Below are 20000 nucleotides of genomic sequence, written 5' to 3'. Positions count from 1 at the left end.
CTAGTTCCGTGTGTCAATTGTGTAGTGGTGCCACCACTGCCACGAACTTCCGACCAGTGTTCAACCGTCCGGTCCTTGTGCGTGTTGTCCGAGGGATTCACTACGTGCATCGACTCAAGAGTGGAAGTCATACTTTCTTGCGTGGGTCCTTCTTGCTTGGGTCGTTTCTCGTTGAACGAATCGATTCGCCCGGTCAAAGATGTTGACGTGTTGGTCGTCGACCACCAGAAGAGGGCTTACTGCAGCGTGGGTACCAATGTTACCAGTGGCCCCTCTCTACCTTCAGTGATTTATGCGCTTCGTTTACGATACAAGGTAAGATAAGCAAGTTTCCATAATATCCGAGTTTCCTTCGCCGTCGCTTTGCCGGTGGCCAACCTAGGCACTCGGTGCACACCTACGCGCGGTACAAGTTGTTCCATAAGACCTCTTCGAGGTGCTCCATTAGTAGTCTCCGCCTACCCCCGCGCACAGGATTCAGCTTCTCGGACCTGGCGTCCGAGAAGGTGTTTTGGGCCGTGAAGCGTCCGCTGTTTTGACTTTATTTTGCTGCCGAATCAGAAATCGAGCCGCGGGCTGGCCTTCACTTCCGGAAACGTGATTAACGATGTCTTTCGGAATCTGGACGATACTCCGGAACCTATTCCTCTTGAGAGAACGGCCCACGGGCCCTAGCAGCTGCTCGTCATCAATCAAAATGTTATTCCAAGCTTCTTCGTCTTTTCTTTTTCTTTTCCTTCTGGTGCGTTTATCAGCTTCGTGACTTCCTCGAGGCTTTCTGAGGTCCGCCGGGCCAGCCAAATCGATATCTTAACTTGCAGTCCCAAAAAGTTTGTAGACGCCGCGCCTCGTATCACGCTCCAGCTTTGCGTCTCGCTTCCTACATATCTGTCTCCTGACCTCCCATCCCTCAGATCCATGTTTATTGTCACCATATTTATGGTGCGGTCTGTTACTTAATGCTCCATGTTTTACAACTCGCTCGCATATTTGGCCATTTTCTGGCAGGCCTCACTTGGGACCGACTTGCCGAAGGGTTTGGGGTGCTGTCTGTTGGTATTCCCCACCTTCCCCTCGCACTAGTTCCGCCTAGCTCTCTTCCGCTGAGCTGTTTTTGGCAAAAAACAAATTATGGACAGAGCGGAGCGATAAAGTAAACGATTGACAAGTGGAGCGGCGAAACGTCTTGTTTTGGGCGTTTTGACTTGGTGGTGGCGCCATTGCTGCCTCTGCTGCTTATTGCTTTGTTTTTGTTTCGCTTCAGCTGGCCAGACGTAGTGGTTTGTGGCTCTTCCTTTTCCTTCTCCGGGAGCCGGGAGGACCAAAGCTGTCAGTCAGCATCGATATTTGTAACAGCCGGAAGGCCACGGAGACTCCCCAACCGTGGCACACACCGGTTCGCTTCACCAGCCGGTGCTGGAGCTCAAGGCTTGGGCTATTTTGGGAGCAACGCTTCCACTTGCCACTGGCCGTGGAGGTCGAAAATCAATGAAAATTCGAATGCAAGAACGCACATGGCGGTTCTCTCGGATAACAAAAAAAAGGAAAAGCAAACCAAGAAAAATGCCCTGGCACAGCGAGAATGAGAAAGTATTGTCTGGCCTGGCGCTGGCTCGGGCAGCATTGGCGCACTAGCGATCGATTTCCTCGTTTTAGATATTTTTTCCTCCACCTCTTGTTTTCCACTTTTACGTACTCGTGGCAGCAGTGTACGCGCGTTCCAACATAGCTAACCAACGAGAGAGATGGAGCGAGCGAGCGAGCGACCAACGAGGCGGAAGAACGTCGATCCGGACCCGTCAGTGCTGGGGAAAGTTCTATCGCTGCTTGGTTTCCGGTGGACTGGTGGCCCCGGGAACCCAGCAGGAAAGTGCAACGACTCAGAAGTAGTTGCACCGCCTCGCCGATTACCTACAACACAACCACCGGGCTCTACCGGTTTTGTTTATGGTACGATATTTAACTGTTTGTGGTAGGTTCCGGCGCCGTGCTTGCGCCACTTCCTTCTGGCCCCGACGTTTGTGGGTACATGAAATCGTTGTTTCGGAGTTGTTTTTTGTTTCCCCTCCAAAAAACCCGGTTCCCGGTTTAGTTCTTGGGTAAACAATTTTCATCCTTACAATGGCTGCTGCCAGAACTCCGCTCCGGTGACGTCACCGACGTTCTGTGGTGCCCTCCGCAGACCATAGTTGGGAGGTTTCGATGCGAAAGTTTCACGGTTACCCAACCAAAACCGATCTCTCATCACCGATTTCTAGTCCTGGTTGTGCCTCGTTGAGTCGAGCCGTGTCCTCTCGAGCGAGTACACACCGTGATCAACAACTCTATCGAGCAGCGAGCACACCGTCAAGGGGGGGGGGGTGAGCGAGCGATGGTTAAGAATGCTCGTAACTTTGTTACCACAGTCGCTGGTTTACGAGTGGTTTTGCTGTTTAAAGCTATGTAGCGCCCGGTGCCGGAGCATGCCTGAGTGGTGCCTTCACTCTGCCTTCTACTTAACGCAGCAGCACCCGAGAGCTGAAGGATGCGGCCATCCCAAGTATGCTCAGCTCTCTGACTGTTGAAGTGTTTTGTAAGTAGTTTCACAGTAAAAATGAGTCTGAATTGGGAGAAGAATGTTTCATTAGTGCATAATGAAGAGCACGAAACAGAGTTGAATTCTCGTTGAAGGAGTCCGTTTGAAAGTTCGCTCGCCTGGCGGTACGACACGGGAACCACATCACAGGGCCGGAATCGTCTCCATCTCACCTCTTACACCAATCAGTATGCGAAACTCGTCTCGTACGTCCTTATCCAATGACACCATTCGCTACGTTTATTAAAACGACTCTTCGCGAAATTCGTCCTCCAGCTCACCCGCCCAAACTAACACCCTGGCCTGGATGTTAAATCAAATCCCCGCGATGCCCCCCCCCCCAAAAACCCAGGAGCAGGAAATCAGCCAACCGATTATATCCGGTGAACAAGCCGACCGTACCGTGCTGCGGGACGAGATTTTAGCTCCCGGGCACCGTGACGTGTTCCTCAACCTCCACCAGGAACGTGTCCGGAATTTGGCGTGGTCGATTAATTATCGCGAGCATCTTAAGCTCCGCTGTGCGCTGTAGGAGGATCCAGGCACGAGCACCGATGGTCGCTATGGGATTAACCTTATTAACCCGGGAGGATCGGGCACCAACAGGGCGTTGACTTGAATACGGTGAATACCAGCGAGAGGAGGAAAAGCTCTGAAATGTGTTCAGCGACAAAACAAAGTACTTGTCGCGTGGAACGAATCTTGGTTTTTCTACGGAGAGCGTACTCGGTTAGCATTCATGTTACAGAACGTTAAATTTAAGTTGTTCTGAAGTGTGTTTTTTACGTTCATTTTTAAAGGAGTTTCCTTTTTGTGTTCCGAAAGAACGGCGCGATTCGAGGTAGTTGTTGGACTTTGGATATTCAAGGATTGGGCAAAATGAACAAAACCAAACTTCTCGCCAAGTGCCCTCTTGACGAAGTTGACCTCCAGCAAAGGCCGCTACGGCCGGGTTTTTTTTAACGGTTCTGCAAGTCTGGACTCATAAGTTCCACCTTTCCACGTCGGTGTGCTGCTGCAGTAGAAGCGACACGCGACGTGACGAAAGAATGTCAGCGAAAGGACGCGCTAGACGGAAAAGTGGCGCAAGTGCCGGCCCGTTCGGACAGTGATAATGAGATAAAGGTCCTTGCAAGTCCAGTCGCTTCGGTGATTGTTTTTTTTTGTGCGGGTTTTTCGGTTCGAGTATCGTAGCCACTGCAGTAGTGATGGGAAGCTGATGCCGCATTTTAGAGTTTTTTTTCTCCGTTTTACTAGGGAGACTCTTAAGTGATGCCGGATCGTAGTAGTGCCATCGGTACCGGTGCACTAGAGGTACGGTATTGTTTCAAACGAGTAGCGAGACTGAGAGCAGAGAGACCCATCGAGAGAAGGAGAGAGAGAGAGAGAAAACGTTCTGTCGAGACAAATCTGATCCATTCTGAAGCATTGCTCTTCCGGTTCAAACAACTGTGAAAGGAAGTGCGGCGAATAAAAGAAGAAAAGAGGTAGAGAGAGAGAGAGAATGGTTCAGCACAGTGCAGACCGTACGGTCTCTTACCAACACAGTCAGGAGCGCAAAATGTGCAGAGCAGCGGAACCGCATGCCGAACGTTGCTGCAGCCAGCTGGAAACGTGTTTGCTCCTTTGCGCATCCGGACATTTAATGCGACAAGATCGGCGAAGCGTAAATTTCAATTTTATTGACTTAATTAATGTTTGTTGCGTCCCCGGGTGAGCTGAGGTTGCTGCAGCCGGACGACCGCCACAACGACGACAACGACGACAACGAAGGCGCTGATGATGATGACGAGGGTGAAACATTGTGTTCCGGAAACCGTTCACGGGTGTTTCCCGGTGGTACGGTCTCGCATGTTTTCATAAATTTCCCTCACTCTCTCTGTCATACCGCGGACCTTCCGGGGGGTGGTTACCCGCAACAACAGCCAACCGGAACAGCCAGCAATCATTTTACATTGGGAGTTCGGTTTGAAGGGGTTTCCGGTGGACCGGGATGCCGGCATGGACGATGTCGATGATGCCGATGTCGATGCCGGGGCCACTGGATCATCGATGAACGCCGGACATGCCGGCTCATCTCGAGAAACGTCCGTTCCGTGCGAGATGATACCGAATTAATTACAGCTGATTGCGTTGTAATTGAAGTGTGAATACGCTATTCCCAGCCGTACTTCCCGGACATGTTCTCGATTGGCCAGCGGAGGGAAGGAGGGATGAGTTGGGAATAGGAATGCCATCACGCGGCGTGGCCCCATCATTCAACAACTCGCTTACGCGCTTGACACTAATTTCGATGTCGATCGGTAATCTCGGTTCCGTTTGATCCGTTCCACACACGCGAACACGCACACACCATGAGTACTCGAAACAGGACGAGCAGGTCCAGTGGGACTTCTCAAATGGGGTCGCTTCAAAGTGGAACACCGTGGAACACCGTGGGACCGGTTGCGGTGCTGCCGTGGCGTTGCAGAGGTTTCGCTTAAAAGCCGTAGCCCGACCCAATGCCATTAAACGCAAAAAGTTAATCTTCAAAGTGTTATTCCCGTGACTTTGCGGTATCTCGCGGGCATCTGGAATGCCTTTAGTGCCGAAGGCATGGAGGGCAGCGGATCAGCAGCGCGGCAGCATTCCTTCCGGGTTTTTGGGGCAAATCTATCCTGATTAAAATCTTCAAGCCACCGTCGTGGTAAACCGGGAATTTAGAAACCATTACGGGAAAGCAGGCGAAAAGGGGCGCGGCCCCTGGTGGTGGTGGAGGTGGTGGAAAACTTTTTGCGCACCCTCATTGGAATTCCCTCGCACCAAGTGGCCCTTCTGAGGGGGGCCACGAAGCCCTTTAACTGCTTTTCGGTGCGAATAGCAACATGGAATTCAAAGGGAACGAACCCAGGAATGGTGCTGCTGATGAGAAGCTACACGATAAGCTGGTGGTGCGATTGTGCCAAAAATTCTTTAACACCATCTCTCTGGACTGGAATGGTCTGCATAATCCAGGATTCCCCAACCCGCTAGATGGAGGTTGGGTGTCTCAGAATTCATTAAAATTGCCTCGCGCTTGCTTTTTGCGAACTGAACGGAAAACAGGTCCACTGGCGGCTCGTTTCACCGTGAAATACGTGTGTCAGCATGGTCAAGGGGCCATCGATGTCAAACGGTATGGTGGCCACGATGCTGTACAACGTTCGTTCTGTCCCTAGACTTCCTGGAGCCAATTTTCTCGTTTTTTGCATCCGGAGTCCAGAGACCGGAGTTTTGATTTCCGGGCAATTTTTTCCCTGCCTTTACCTTGTCCCATTTCAAACCATAAGGTGCGTAGGTAGTCCCTATCTTTCCACTAGGTAGGATGAAGTGGACAGACACACAAGCACACAGACGCGGTGAGTGTCTTCGTTCCGCATGATGACTAGAGCATCGTGTCAGCATTTCGTTGGACGTGCGTCGGATAGAGTATGCTCGAGGTCGGTGGTTGGCGAGTTTGGCCAATCGCTCATCGCCCCAGACAACACACTAGTACACACATACATTCACACAACACTGGACTGACTGGTTTATCATGGCACGGATTTGGTCACGCGCCAGTAAGGAACCAGTGGTTTTGATGAAGCCCTCTTGCCGTGCTTGCGTCCCATTCGACTCGATCGCGTTCTTCTTGAGCAGCAGCAGGAGCGAGATAGTGTGTGTCTGCGCGTCCCTTTGGGGCCCTCCGGAGTGGCCGATGAAAATGGTGCCTCATTTCGTATGCATGAGGGCAAATCAAAGTATTCTAATTTAATTTCAGCTGATTCGGCGTTGTGTGTGGCCAAGATTAAGCCAGCCACAGCTGTCCGGTTTTTTTTGGTTCTTTTCGTGTTTTGTTCCCCCCCCCCCCCCCCCCCCACGTCTACAACACCTGAACAACTACCGATGGAGGCGCATGGTAACGATGGAGGCGCACGACTGATCGATTTTTCCGAAAATTGAAATTATGGTTTGAATACGAAATTATCAGCAGGCTAATCAGGGTACTAAGCCACAAATAGGCTTGAGACGTGCCAGCAGAGGTGTTGTGCGATTGATTGAAAGCGAAGAGAGGTGCGCAGCTAGTTAAGGAGCTTTTATGGAGTTAAGTAATTTTCAGGAAAATCAATTTTCTCTTTTCCCGTTAGCTCATTTGCTCGCTAGGTAGATGAGTGGATCTGATGAGGTGGTTTTTCGTGCATTTTGTTTCGATCCAAAACCGAAGGACAAAGTTTAAAATCGATCGAAACGCTCGGAAAGAAAACCGAAGCGACCTCATTCGCTCGACGCCCGTACATGGGTAATTCAACACCAGGTGACACTTAAGGGGTGGAGGGGCAGTGGTTAGGTAGAAACCCTACTCTAAAGTACTTTTAAAATCGCACTGAAAGTTTAATGAGACCATCAGTCGTGCTCTTTTGTGCTCTTTTGATCCGTGGGAGCCGCTTCGTTGATTGGAAGGTCATGTCGTTTGAGGAACTGCTTTTGCATGGTTTCATCACATTGAATTGATCGCTTACATAATGTGAAGGTTGTTTTATAATTGTTTGTAAATAAATGCCCACTCATAGATCTTTATAATAGTTCGTAAAATGTGCTCTACACCTTTACTTCCTTTCACGGCTATTAAAGTAAAGTTAAAATTCAAAAGTTTTTAGGGAAAACATCGGTAACAAAAAAGCCACACCAAATTCCAGCTGAATGTTCCTCGAAGGTATCACTGAATTTCAAATGAAGCAAATACGAAATGGAAAATAGTTTTCCCCATTCCTTTTTCGAGTATAGTCTCTTGAGTGTATTGCCTCCTAGACACGCTCCATACGAAATTTGTTTCGTTGAAAATGATGTTTGATCTCGGCACTGCACCATCCTCATCACCAAATGATTAAAAGTATTTTGTAAAGCCACAGAGCAATCGTTACTGATGGTCAAACTACTTAGTTTCTTCGAACCCTGTCGCTGCGCCCCTTTCCCGATGACACGTGAGTCAGGCAACAAGGTAAGCTCAACCACCCCAACCGAAACCACTCAAGCTCAAACTCTACTACCTGTTTCTGCACGTGGCCAACGAGGCGCCGTTACGAGACAGCATCCTATCCCTCCTGTACGTGTACTACTTTGTGTCTGTGCACTGCTCACGTAACACCGGTCCTAGCTCGGAGGGTTTACCGAGAGACAACAGCAAAAGAAGAAAAAAAATCGAAAGAAAGCAACCCGATCCATAAATTTTGGCCAATGAAAATCGCAAATAAAGCAGAATTTCGGCTCCACCGCGTTCGGCTGCCAGGAGTGTATGTATGTGTGCCCAAATCCAGCCTTTGGCTTTTGGGCGCTTAAGCCTTTCGATTATCTTTTTGGCAATATTTCGTTTTCGTTCGCATCCCTCCTTCCATCCACGATCTTCGGCGCAAGTTTATCGCGAAGTCACCTCCGTAGAGGGGTGGGTGGGATGAGTGGGCGAGATCGTTTCGAAGAAAACGGTGCTTCCTGCCTGTGACCCTCTGGGAAGGAAGGCCGGGAGGGAAGGTTGTGATGTTTCGATTTGTTATTACATGCCACGGTTCGCCACAACCGGCGGCGGCATGCGCAAAGCGCCGGTACAACGCCGGTGCAGTGCCAACGCCAGGGCACAAAACGGAAGGCTCCGAGAGTAGCTTTATGCTTCAGGGCAAAAAATAAAGAGCTCCATTTGCTTCCTTTTTTGCGACTCCTTTTCTTTTGCTTTCTTTTTCCTCGCCGGCAGCGTACGTGAGAGGCAAATAGATCGAGCGCCGCCGAAACGGACGCTGCACTCGAGCACAAACACATCGGCAGGCAACCCGGCGGACCCCCACGGAGGTCCCGCAGATGAAGTATTAGAAAACATAAAATATCTGCAACGATATGGTTCGCTCTCGCCTACGCCACCGGAACGTAGCCGTCAGTCCGTGGCTCCAGTGGACCTGCTGCTAGGCACTCGGAGACGCTCGGATTGCTGCCTAGTTTGGGGGGTGGTAAGGGTGGTGACTTCCGGTTATCTTTGCCAGCGCAATCGTTTATCGAACTGCAGCGTCATCCATTTCCACGAGCCTTGGCCAACTTTGGATTGGCTCCGCTGTGCTCTGACAGGGCAGGCCAAAACCGAAACCGAAACCAAAACCGGAAACCGGTTGCCCGATGAAGAAGCGAAAAGGATTTGTTCGACTGTTGGACTGTGGACGATATAGGGGGGGTGCGCGTGCGACCAACCCGTGCCAGTTGATTAAGACCGACAAATCGCTAAAGTACGTGCCCAGCCCACAAGTAGCTTCATCGACGACGAGGGAGAGAGGAAGGGAGGCGTTCCTTCCTGCTGACTCTGGTCCAATTTTAGCGACAGCGCTTCGGGTGTGCCTTTGTGGCCGGAACGCTGGGAGTAAAATGTACAATTTATTATCGTTGGCGGTCGGTTGCCATTGAGTTCGAGTTCCGGGCTTTCCGGTTCATGTCACTTGAGGGAAAGGGTTTGCTCGATCACCCCCTCCGCTGACCCGTAGTGACAGTCGATGAATTATCAATTCATTCCCGGTTTTGTCATCGAGTTTCGAGTCTGCCTCTCGCCCAAACACAAACATAGCCTCAAAAATTGGAATCGAATGTTTCGACTGTTGACGTCGGTGGGGCAGTGGCGGTTGAGGGCAGTGGAAACAAAACAAAAACCAACAACCAACCACCTCCCACAGCTGCGTAAGCGCATCAGGTCATTCACGCACAATAGAGCACTGTCCCGGCGAATTACATAAATTGCATGAAAAAGAAGGTCCAGATTGAACTGTTGGCAGTTTGGATGCGCTGGCATCTGTGTGTGGTTGTGTGCACGCTGTTCACAATAAATAAATACGGTCCCGTCGGTCCCGGGAATGGTCACAGCGAGAGAGACGGCCATTTTATTCGCTGCCGATGAAATCATCTGGAAAGCGCAGCGGGTTCGTAATTGATTTATTGGGCGAAAGCATATTTTATGTTTCAATTTAAAAAGACAAACTTTTGAAACAAGGATGGGCATTTGCGCGAACGGACAGCGGGTGACAGGTGATGGATGCAGTGATTGTGGAGCATAATCACTCAGCCAGACAACCATTACACTGCGATGGCTTGGAATGTTGCTTTTTGGCGATGCTCCGATTGGTGATCAGCACTGTAAACAATCCAAAATACTTTACAATCAACCACAACCGAATCCCAAAGAATAATGATTTGCGTTGAATGTGGCATCGAACAAGCTTTCAACTACACAAACGATCAACGGTATGGTTTACATGTTTTATGCTGCACAATAGCCCGGACCTCTTAATTTGCAGCCAAGTTGTTGTGGCAGAACTGTCGCCGTTGTCGTCGACAAGAGGAGGTCCGCGCGAATCGCCAGAGACGAAGAGAACATCATCCATCATTCGACACACTCACGTTGGTGGTACACGGCAACACACGGTCGCTGTTTCATAATTTATCCGTAAAATTAACGTTGTACTTTGTGCTCCTCCTTCGCCTCTCGCCGCTGCTCCGGTTTTAGCTCATTTGGCCACAACCTGGCGTGCCAACTCCCGGGGCAGAACGGGCGCGGTCCGGAATTTGTAATGCCGTGTTAATCGAATTAATTATGGATAATTGTGGGAATTTTGCTCGGCCACCGCATGGCCGTTTGAGGACTGGACACCGGAGACCGGTCGGCTGTTGTTGTTCGGCTCGGAGGGCAGCACACGCGACCAATCTGGCACGTCACGTGATGGACAGCGGAACGGAACTCTAAACGGTTCCGGCTCTCTCTCTCTCTCCCTCTCTGTTTCTATCCGGTCAGTAATTGCAACTTATGACACTGGTGGCAATCCGTCAGTAACAATGAACGGTTCGCGAGTAGTTTGTTTGTTTTACCCTCGGCCAACACCATCGCAAACCAGGCAAGCAGATGTGTCTAGTTATTAAAAAAGTCCAGCAAAATTGTGACAAAGAGCGACAAAGAGACAGAGAGAATGAGAGCAACGCAAAGTTTGTGTTCCAAAAGGTGGTTCGTGACGTGTAAAGTTTGCCTACCGGTGGTTGGTTGCTTCGGTTAGAGAGCAGATCGCGTCCCTCTGCCACACTTTCATCCTGGCAACACGTGTAACGACATCGTGGCAGCGGCAGGATGACGAGTATAATCAGTTCCCATTCGCATGCTTCCTTCCGTTCTGTTCCGTTGGTCGGTGTTGGTGGCAATGTTGGAGGTGAACCGGGTGGCGGAACCATCGGAAGCGCGTCGGAACGAGGTTTGCATTATTCAAACCTGGTGTGTGCCCTCGCAAGACTGCTAGATCCCGCTTTAGCGTCACGTTTGAGCACGTTTGGGGGGCCCCGGAGATGGCATGTTGGTGGCTTTTGGGAACTCACGCTACTTGGAAGTTGGAAAGTTTTGGAAAGATTTTGTTCGAACCAGCGGAGCGCGAACGCACCCTCCCTGTCTTTCTTGAACTAGAATGGTTACTATTCCTTCTCCAAACTTGGGGTTTCCCCGTGATAATTTGCAGAAGAATATTCAATTAGTGAGTCCAAGCAACGATCAAAACATACCAATGAGGCGACTAGACGTAACTAGACGACCGGGTGGCCGAAAAGCCGCGTGAACAAAACCTGACCGGAGGGATTTGTCTTGAAGACCCCATTTCGTCCCTTCCTATCGCTTGGGTAGAAGGTGAAGATGAGGTCGATTCATCCATGCGCACCGAGGTATCACAGCAGAAGAGAGCTGAACAATCGATTTGATCGCGAAACGTGGTTTCTACCGGAGGTTGACTTTCCTATAACCCGAACGGTGGTGCTACCAAGGATGCAGCAGGTAGGAACTGATGATGGCCGGAAAGTTCCTTCCCTGCTGACACAAGCACCGATTCGCCAATTCGGCAACGTGCGTCCCAATCGGTTAATTAAATTATCTCGAAGTTACTGGTACTACTTATGAACTGCGTACACGCGCAGCCAGGCCGAGACCAATAGTTTTCAGCCTTTGTGCATGTGGGTGTGCGCACACGAATCATGAACATGGAAGGAAGGGAAAACAAAGTTATGATTTCTCTAATTAATAATAACCCTGCAGAGGCATTTGGCTGCCGAGAAGTTAACTGAACTCTTTCGTTAACTTTTTGGTCGCTCGAGAGGGCTCCGTTTCGATTCAAAGTGATGACGTTTCCGGAACCTTTCTTTGGACTTGTAGCTTCCTTCCCCATCCCTACGCCCGGGGGAGAAAACGGTTTTACCTGATTCAATATTTAATGTAATGTGTGTCTGTCCGGAACCAACGGAACAGGTGGTTCGAACTGTGAAGGCACATCCGGCACCGAGAGCATCAGGCAACTCCCATGCTGATTCACCCTTCCGTTGGTGTGTTGGTGAGTGTTTATGGAAGCGGAACTGTAATGCATCTTTGAAAAACAAACATCGAGCATGAGTATGTTGAAAGAGAAGCGATAGAGAGTGAGAGCGAGAGAAAGTTCATACCGTTCCCATTCGCAAACAAACAGAGATCTCCACGCTGACAGCAGGACCACAAAGGCACTAGAGTTATCAGTAACCATTTACCATTTACCATGAAACCGAAACCACCACCACCCTCTGCCGCTAATCAACACCCGCGAGCGTTGGGACGAAGCGAAAGGGATCTTTTAATCCAATTACTCCCATTTACTTTCGTCACCGAACGGAACGTGTATCCTCCAGGATAGCTCCGGGAGGATCCGAGAAATCCCTTCGTTAGCGAAGCGGGATTAACGCCCGCCGCTTCCTTGGACGTTCCGCCGGCTGTGGGTCGGCTTTACGAGGCACCGCCACCATTTGGCTCGATAACTCCGGGAGCTCCAAATATCAATTAAAACCATTTTCGTTGGGCAATTAAAAATAATTGGTTCACATTCTCACAGCAAGCGCCCACGGGTCCACACTACGGTGGCTGGGCATCTGCGTTCCGGTTTTGCTGATATGTGGTCGGTGCCTTCCACCGAAAACGCGGCAGAACACTCGAATGTGTTTTGACGGCCTCGCATTTGGATTGTTTTGCGATCGCCAGACATCTTGAGATGGCTGTTTTTGGGAATTGGAGTAGTCTTAAAAAAGGAACATTGCCGGAGAAAAAGAGAACTCTACTAGACTAATCTTTGAAGATTCTGCATCAATTTCAAGAAGGCGTTTCTTCGAAAAAGTACTCTATTTGTTATTCAGTTATGTTTTTGTTCATGTTTTTCCCAGTTTTTGATTTTTATGTTCAAATACTGTATAGTTTTTAAGTTCAAATACTGATCACATTATGATGGCGTTGAATTGATCAATGATAAAATCGGGTTCGTCGCTTAAACGGGCAAGTTTTTTGATTCCAAGCAAAAACTGTGTCCATCGTAGCTGCATGATGGGTCATTAGAAAAATAAAAATCGATGTTCATTTGATAGATTATAAGTTTATCCAGGTAGGCCCCTCGAGCTTTTGTTGAATTTCCGATTTTTCGATTTTTAGCAGATTTTTGCAGAAGGCAGAAGTTGAAAACAGTGATGCTTTTTACGGTTCTGTTCAGAAAAACAAGAACGCAATTGCGTACCATATAAAAGACGGTCGATCCGTCACTATCACGCCATCAGCATCACTTTGGGGCTGATGAACGACATCGATTTAAATCATGTTATCTCCAAGCAAGACGTAGGAGCAGAGGCCTTCTGTTAACACAACACCGACCATTGCCAATTTCACATACGAACCTCCCGAACAAAAACGTATCGTTCCTACCAAAAACCGACATCACCATCAATCGGATTGGCCAGAGTGCCCACCTCCACCCTCAGACCTTTCCTCAGAAGCATAAATTCGTGTATCACTTTCGCTTGGCCTAACTTGGAAAGCCTGTAGCAGCCATTTCAGCAACGGTTGTCTAAGGAGCAAAAACTCTGAATTTGATCCACCTCTCCTCTCCTCTTTCACACGTCCTATGCCTCAATTGCTGGTTTTATGCATGAAGCAAAAGGTGTACGATTGCCCTCCTGTTCGGTCCAAGGTCCCTTCCCTTCCCACCATTTCCTACAAACGAGCAACGAACATAATAGCGTCACATTAAGATGGAATCTGTTTTTCGGGTGAAAATTGCGTTGCTGTTTGAGGAAGCTGATCGTCTCTGGGGAAGCTCGGTTACCGAGATTCCGAGCATTCCGGTGAGCCGGAGCCAGAGAACGGACAGTCACACATCCGGCCGTGTCAGCGTCCGATGCTCGTCCACACCGCTTCCTCCTCAAAATGGCAACAAATTGAAGCTTAGTGTCTCTCAACACCATCACCGTGTTGAGGGCTTCTGCTCTCCGGTATGGATAAGGACACTCGGAAGGAGGTGAAGCAGTGACCAGAAGGGGGGGGGGGGGGCAACACTTCCGTCGATCTTCGGATGCTCAGCTCCGGGTGTCCAGACTGGCCAAAAATCAGCAAAAAGAGTGAACGAGAGAGAGAGAGAGAGAGAGAGAGAGAGAGAGAGAGAGAGAGAGAGAGAGAGAGAGAGAGAGAGAGAGAGAGAAGATGGGACAGTAAATAGGATTGAGCACCATTTACATGAGGCTAATCGCAATTACGCCCGAATGGAGATGTTCTCTGATGAAGCAGGAAGCAGCCGGCGAGCGCTTGGTACGTTCTGGGCCCTGCCATGGTGTCCTGTGCACGATTGCTCATTTACACGGCGGTACTGCACTGGTACCCCAAAGCCGGTCGGTGAACCTCGTTGAATGCTGTGAAAGCGATGCCAAAGGAACACCAATTGAGTAGCAGCAGCTGGTGGGTTTTCTGGGCTGGGAAAAGGTTTTCCGGCTTTCAACCGGAGAATGAGAGCAGCTACGCCACCACTTTGGATGGCCATTTATCAGCTGGCGGAGAAGGGAATGGCGGGCATCCGGGAACCGGAAAGTGACTCGGTCCCGGTGCCGCGGATCTGGATTACAATCTGAATGGCACCGTACTGAGGTGGCTTTACATCAAACGGTAAATCCCTTGCACGCACAGTATCGGTGTCATTCTCTCACCCACCGCCCCACCCCCCTCTCCCCCTCTCGCGTCATTAATAAAGGACAAAAGGCTAACGAGCCGGCCACAATGGGCTCTGGTCGCGAGCCTCTCGCTCGACACACCGTTAGCGTCCATAAATCCTCCCTCGGCGGAAAACCTCGGATGTCGACAGTCGATTTCCACTTGAAATTTTCACGCAAACCATCCCCTCACACAACATCCCCGCTCGAATTGGGCTGGAAAGAATGGAAATTGGAGTGCCAGAGCGTCCGGGATGGAACGGCAATTACTCGAGCATCAGAAAGTCACGTTACAGACCGTGGCCGTGGAGATCAACTTCCCCTAGGGGGGTCCCCAAAAAGGCCGACAGTGTCGGTACCAGTTGGTGGTTGTCCCATCGCCCGATGGTCCTCCGGTACAGGACATGAGCCAGGCACGATGCGATGCATCGATCGATTTATGTGATGGAAAGCGGAAATGAGCAACAGCGAACTCTCCGCCGGAGAGGTTACGGGGAGATAAAGTGTTCTCCAGTGAGTGAGTGTGAGTGTGAGGGGTCCAGTTACTGGGTGGTTGAAGGTTTTTTTTGTTTCGAAAAAAGAGAACTCACACATACAGAGCGACAAGCAAAGATGCCGATCCGTTGGTGAAAGCTGATGCGAGAGATCCAAGCTCCGGGAGGTCTATCGCGGTCTATCCTCGATAAATGGAAAGCATTAATGGCAGGAGGCTGGAGGATAATGGAGAACACACTCACACATACGCACGGGGGTGGTGGTACGGCGAAATTGCATTATTTTAATTCAATCTACCATTAATTTTTAATAATAAATTCGGTTTTCCGATTTTCCGTCGTGCGATTTTCCGGCCACTTTTCTGTCCAGCAAGCACCGGGTGGGCAGCCGGGAGATGGGAGTGAGTGGATTGGGCGTTGGGAAAATTAATTTCCAGCGTGATTTATCGTTTCTGTTATTGCTGGTCACAGACAGACTCGGTCACATACAAGCACACCGTGCTCTGAGGATGGCAAATGGATTTCCATAGATTTCGCGATGAGAAGGACAGGTTTTCATTCCGCAAATTGGGCGCGACAAAAATCGCATCGAAATCGAAACGAACACCCTCTCTTGATGTTGTTTGCAGAAGAAGAAGAAGCTGCAGCTTCACAAGGACACTACTACCAGGAATTCACAGTCATTGACGGTCGAGAAATGACGTCACAAACATCTCTAATATTACGAATGTCACTTACGGTCACGTAGCGCTAGCAAAGTAGGCGCAACAAAGCCTACTGCGACCGTTCTCGCGCTCGCAATCGAACTCTGTTATGTTTGTTTGTAAAGTGGCCATTTGCCGGAACCTTTGCCGTACGTAAACGCGTACGGGGAACCATAAATTTCCGTTCTAAATCTTATCGCAAGACGAGTGCGTTTGCACGATTCTAAATTATTACCTTCCGGGGGTGATTAAATTCGTTCCATGTATGGCCACTATGTGTGCGCGCGCGCCCGCTCGCGTGTGACACTTTAAACGAGGCAGAGGAAGGAGATGCGTATTGCGGAGACTGCTGCTCAGTACAAAGTAAGCAGCTACGCATGCAGGGAGGGAGCAGTCCGTTTGCCCGTAGGCAGCGCCCATCCGGTTGATCGATTGGCGACAGAGTAGCAGCAGCAGCAGCAGCAACGGAAGAGGTGTCCGATGGTTCGATTGAGAAACGACCGCCATTAATGTCACTTTAACCTCCATCTTGGCACAACGGCGACCAAGGTGGCTCGAGGCGACCATTTTCCTCGTTTTCCTCTGTCTTTGAGCTTCTGCTGGCAGCGAACCCAGCACCCGATGAAGAAAATTTCCCATTTTTATGGCGTTTGTTTTCCTCCCATCCCTCTCGTGTCGGTGGTGGCGGTGGTATTTTACGATCCACACACATATAAACGTGGATCAGCATCCCGGTGGCATACCATCAAACCCGACGGCGACGTGCCAGGACGTGACTTTCCATCGTGATCGCACAGTTCGAGCGGGCGGTCGGTTGCGGTGGCATCCGTTGTGTCGAACCGGGAACGAAGAACGAAACCGGATGTTGACAATCACGCACGCATACGGTCGTGATGGCGTTCGGTGGTGGCACTCGACGAACACATCACGCGCCATCATGTGTCGTATCGACGGGCAGGAGTAGCAGCCAATGAAACGTTGATTAGCTTCGATGAGTTTGATAGCAAGTTAATTAGCCTCTTTCGGTTCCTTCCTGTCTTACGAGCGTGCGTGCGAGTGTGTGTGGTCACCGTTGACAACGTGCCTGACAACCCTGATTCGCTTTACGTGGTCGTCGTCATCGCCGTCTTCGTTCACAAGGACTAGGAAGCGTGCCGTGTTTAGCACGTCTTGAGCGTCGTAAATAGTGACGAAGCCATTGTCGGGAGGGTGGTGTCCTGGTGCGTGATGACGCCAGCTCCCGGTGCCCGGATCCGTCAAAGATTTGATTTGATTGGCCGGCGCGTTTGACGTCGCGATTGGGTGTCTCGTTGCCGCTGTAAGCCGTTGGCATGAAAGGCATCTCTCGATTGATTTGCGGCCCTTAAAGAAAAATCCCACAACAAAGGAGGATTTTTATTGCGAGAATGTGTCGCTGCCTCTTCTCTCTCTCTCACTTCTTTCCTTTCCGCGAAGTGCTTATTTCAGCCATAAATTGGAGAAGCTTAGCTCCTCGAAGAGAAGGTACTTCTTCGCTCCGTAACGTAACTCGCGCGTTGATTGATCGCACAGCACATGGGGTTACCATGACGTTCACGCTCCCCAAATTGGTCACCCACCCTTCTGCCCCTTTCTTAATCCACGCACACAGCAGCTTAGCACCTTAGTCTGCCATCGTTGCTGCTGCTGCCGCCGTCGTCGTGAGGCTGTCAAAAATCCGTTGCGTGATTGGCTGTCGAGAATGATTTTGAAAGTTTTCCATTTTCCAAACATCACCCACGGCAGCCATCATCCTGCAAATGAAGTGCCTGGAAAACCGGAAAGAAGCCCTTCGCAGAGGAAGGACTCCCTTCCACTCGACGGTCAGCCACGAGCTGGAGCAACCCTCGTCAATTGAAGGCTGCCAGGCCGCCTGGCCGTAAGATAGGGGTATCGATTGATTGTTTTAACCTTGTCCAAAAGTTATTACCGTGATAATTAAATTTATTACCCTCTTCTCTGTTCTCCCTGTCTCTCGGAGTCCTCCCGTTGTGTGATTGAGTTACCCGAGACACCAGGCTCGGCTTGGGCGGCGCTGATTTGCTCGAAACCATCAACACCCGGTTGATGGGGATCGCCATCAAGTGCTTTGAGGGGCGGGCGTTGATGTAGGGATTCGCACTGACCAGGCAGGGGTGGTCCGCGGTTCGAAGATAAGGGTGCAATCCCTTGTAATGAAACTCCCACAGGGGCCCACGGGCCTTCGCAAGGACCGTCGTCGTCGCCGACGTCGTTGACGTTTCCAGGCAACGAGATCGTTCTTTTTATGGCCAGCGGCCGACCAACCCACTTAAGAGGACTTTCTCCTACCACGAGCGGGAGAAAAAAAGGAAGTTCCAGTGACCCTTATTCGACGCCAGAAGGATATTAACCATTCGGAACGGTTTGCACCAATCGACGCGAATCGATTTGGTGGTTCGCAACCGAGTCATCGTGTCCAGGACGTTCGATTTTCCGGTGAATTTTCCGGCCTTTATTGGTGAAATGTGTTTAAAATTTAGAAGCGAACGGGAAAATGGAGCGCTCACCGACGCGTGATAGCTAATGTCAATAGAGGGACGGTCGACTCTCGATTGACCTCCGCCTACTCGCAACAAATTCAAGGAGAGCAACATTATCTCTACCACGGCCAGATGGCCTGGGCTGGCTTCCTAGCTGGTGGTGGTGGTGGTGGTGGTGATTGCTAGCAATGACTGGCCTTTGGCTGGTTGGCCATTGATAATGGACTTAAGGGAGCTTTTCTTACTAATGGACCATCGCTTCTCCCTTTCGCTCAGTTCACATACATTTGTTATCTTTCACCCGATGCTCTCCCTTCATTGAATGGCGTTTTGTAATCTGTATGTGTGTGCTTTCTTCTCATTCTAGGTAAGAGACTCGATGATGAGCCGCAAGCTAGCAAGCGAACAAAATTCGGCTCCCCTTTTTCACGCAAAAAAACCAACGCGAACAAGTGAGTGACGGTCGTTTTAGGCTAAATCTAAATTGAAAACCATCATAAAAAGCACACGATCACAGGGGATGAAGGGCAGCTGGGGGTACCATAATTGTTGGAAATTAATAATTATGTCCACGAGCGACTAAGGGTGGCATGGTGCGTTCGCCTCCTGATCGGAATGAGCTCGTGGTCTTCCCGGGAGTTGACATTTCCGAACCGATAAGACCGTCCCCCCCGGCCACCCTTTATGGTTAAGCGTATCGGAGCGGAAAAATTGAAACATAAAATCATAAACTAGAAATAATTGTCACGCGGCGATGGCAGCGCCACGAGCGCCACCAGATGTGGACGAGGCCGTGCGAGGATTACTAACCCCCTCTTTGGGGGGTGGCAGTGGATGGGAGTGGGATTTCGCGATAACGTTCGACGGTGGTTGCTAGCGGATGATGGAGGCGCACGGTATTTGGCGCCGTTTTTGGCACGAAACGATTACCACGCACGTACACGCACGCACGCGCACTCGCGCATCGCATGAATGTTTCACCCATTTGCTTATCGGACTCGGGGATGGACGGGTAGGAAGGTTGGGTGGTGTACGTGCCGTTGAGGTCGTTTGTCGTTTGAACAAACATTTCATAATCTGCTCTCGCCTGCACCCGCCATGGTCGTTTCATCATCAATCCAGTGATGCTATCTCGTGGCCACGCTTTCACCATTGATCGCCCCAATGGATGGACATCCTGGTGTCACGTTTTGTGCGTGAGTGTTTGTGTGCTTCGAGATAGTGTTGCCCAGTCCCCTGGTTTTAGACTTTTGTGCACCGGAAACGGATCGATTAGCGGGGATTTAGTGCTAAATATCCACTATACCCTCAACGCTTTGATTTATCAACCACCAGCCCGCGAAGTCACGCTGTAATAAGTCCCGCAATCAGCGCTATTCTGCGCCACTCACGTCACGGGCTTCATTTGATGAAATAATGCTTTCGCAACATAATAATGATAACCTCCACGGGGGGACGGCAGCCGACCAGACTGTAAACTGTTCGCGCGATACTAACAGTCCACGAATTGTCCGACGGTAATTGAATTTTTCGCTACAGGTCCGCGGGAGATGGTGATGAATTCATCGTGGCTACGGCTTCACTGGCGTTTGCCGGCGATTGATGAACCTGGCTGGCCGTGATTGATTTTAATTAAACATCAGGGAACAGGGAGCACCCAAGAGAAGGAGGCCAAGAG

The sequence above is a fragment of the Anopheles aquasalis genome, chromosome 3 (assembly GCF_943734665.1).
Source record: "Anopheles aquasalis chromosome 3, idAnoAquaMG_Q_19, whole genome shotgun sequence".
Classification (NCBI taxonomy): Eukaryota; Metazoa; Arthropoda; class Insecta; order Diptera; family Culicidae; genus Anopheles; species Anopheles aquasalis.
The sequence above is the reverse complement of the archived record's forward strand: the minus strand, read 5'-3'. Positions refer to the sequence as shown.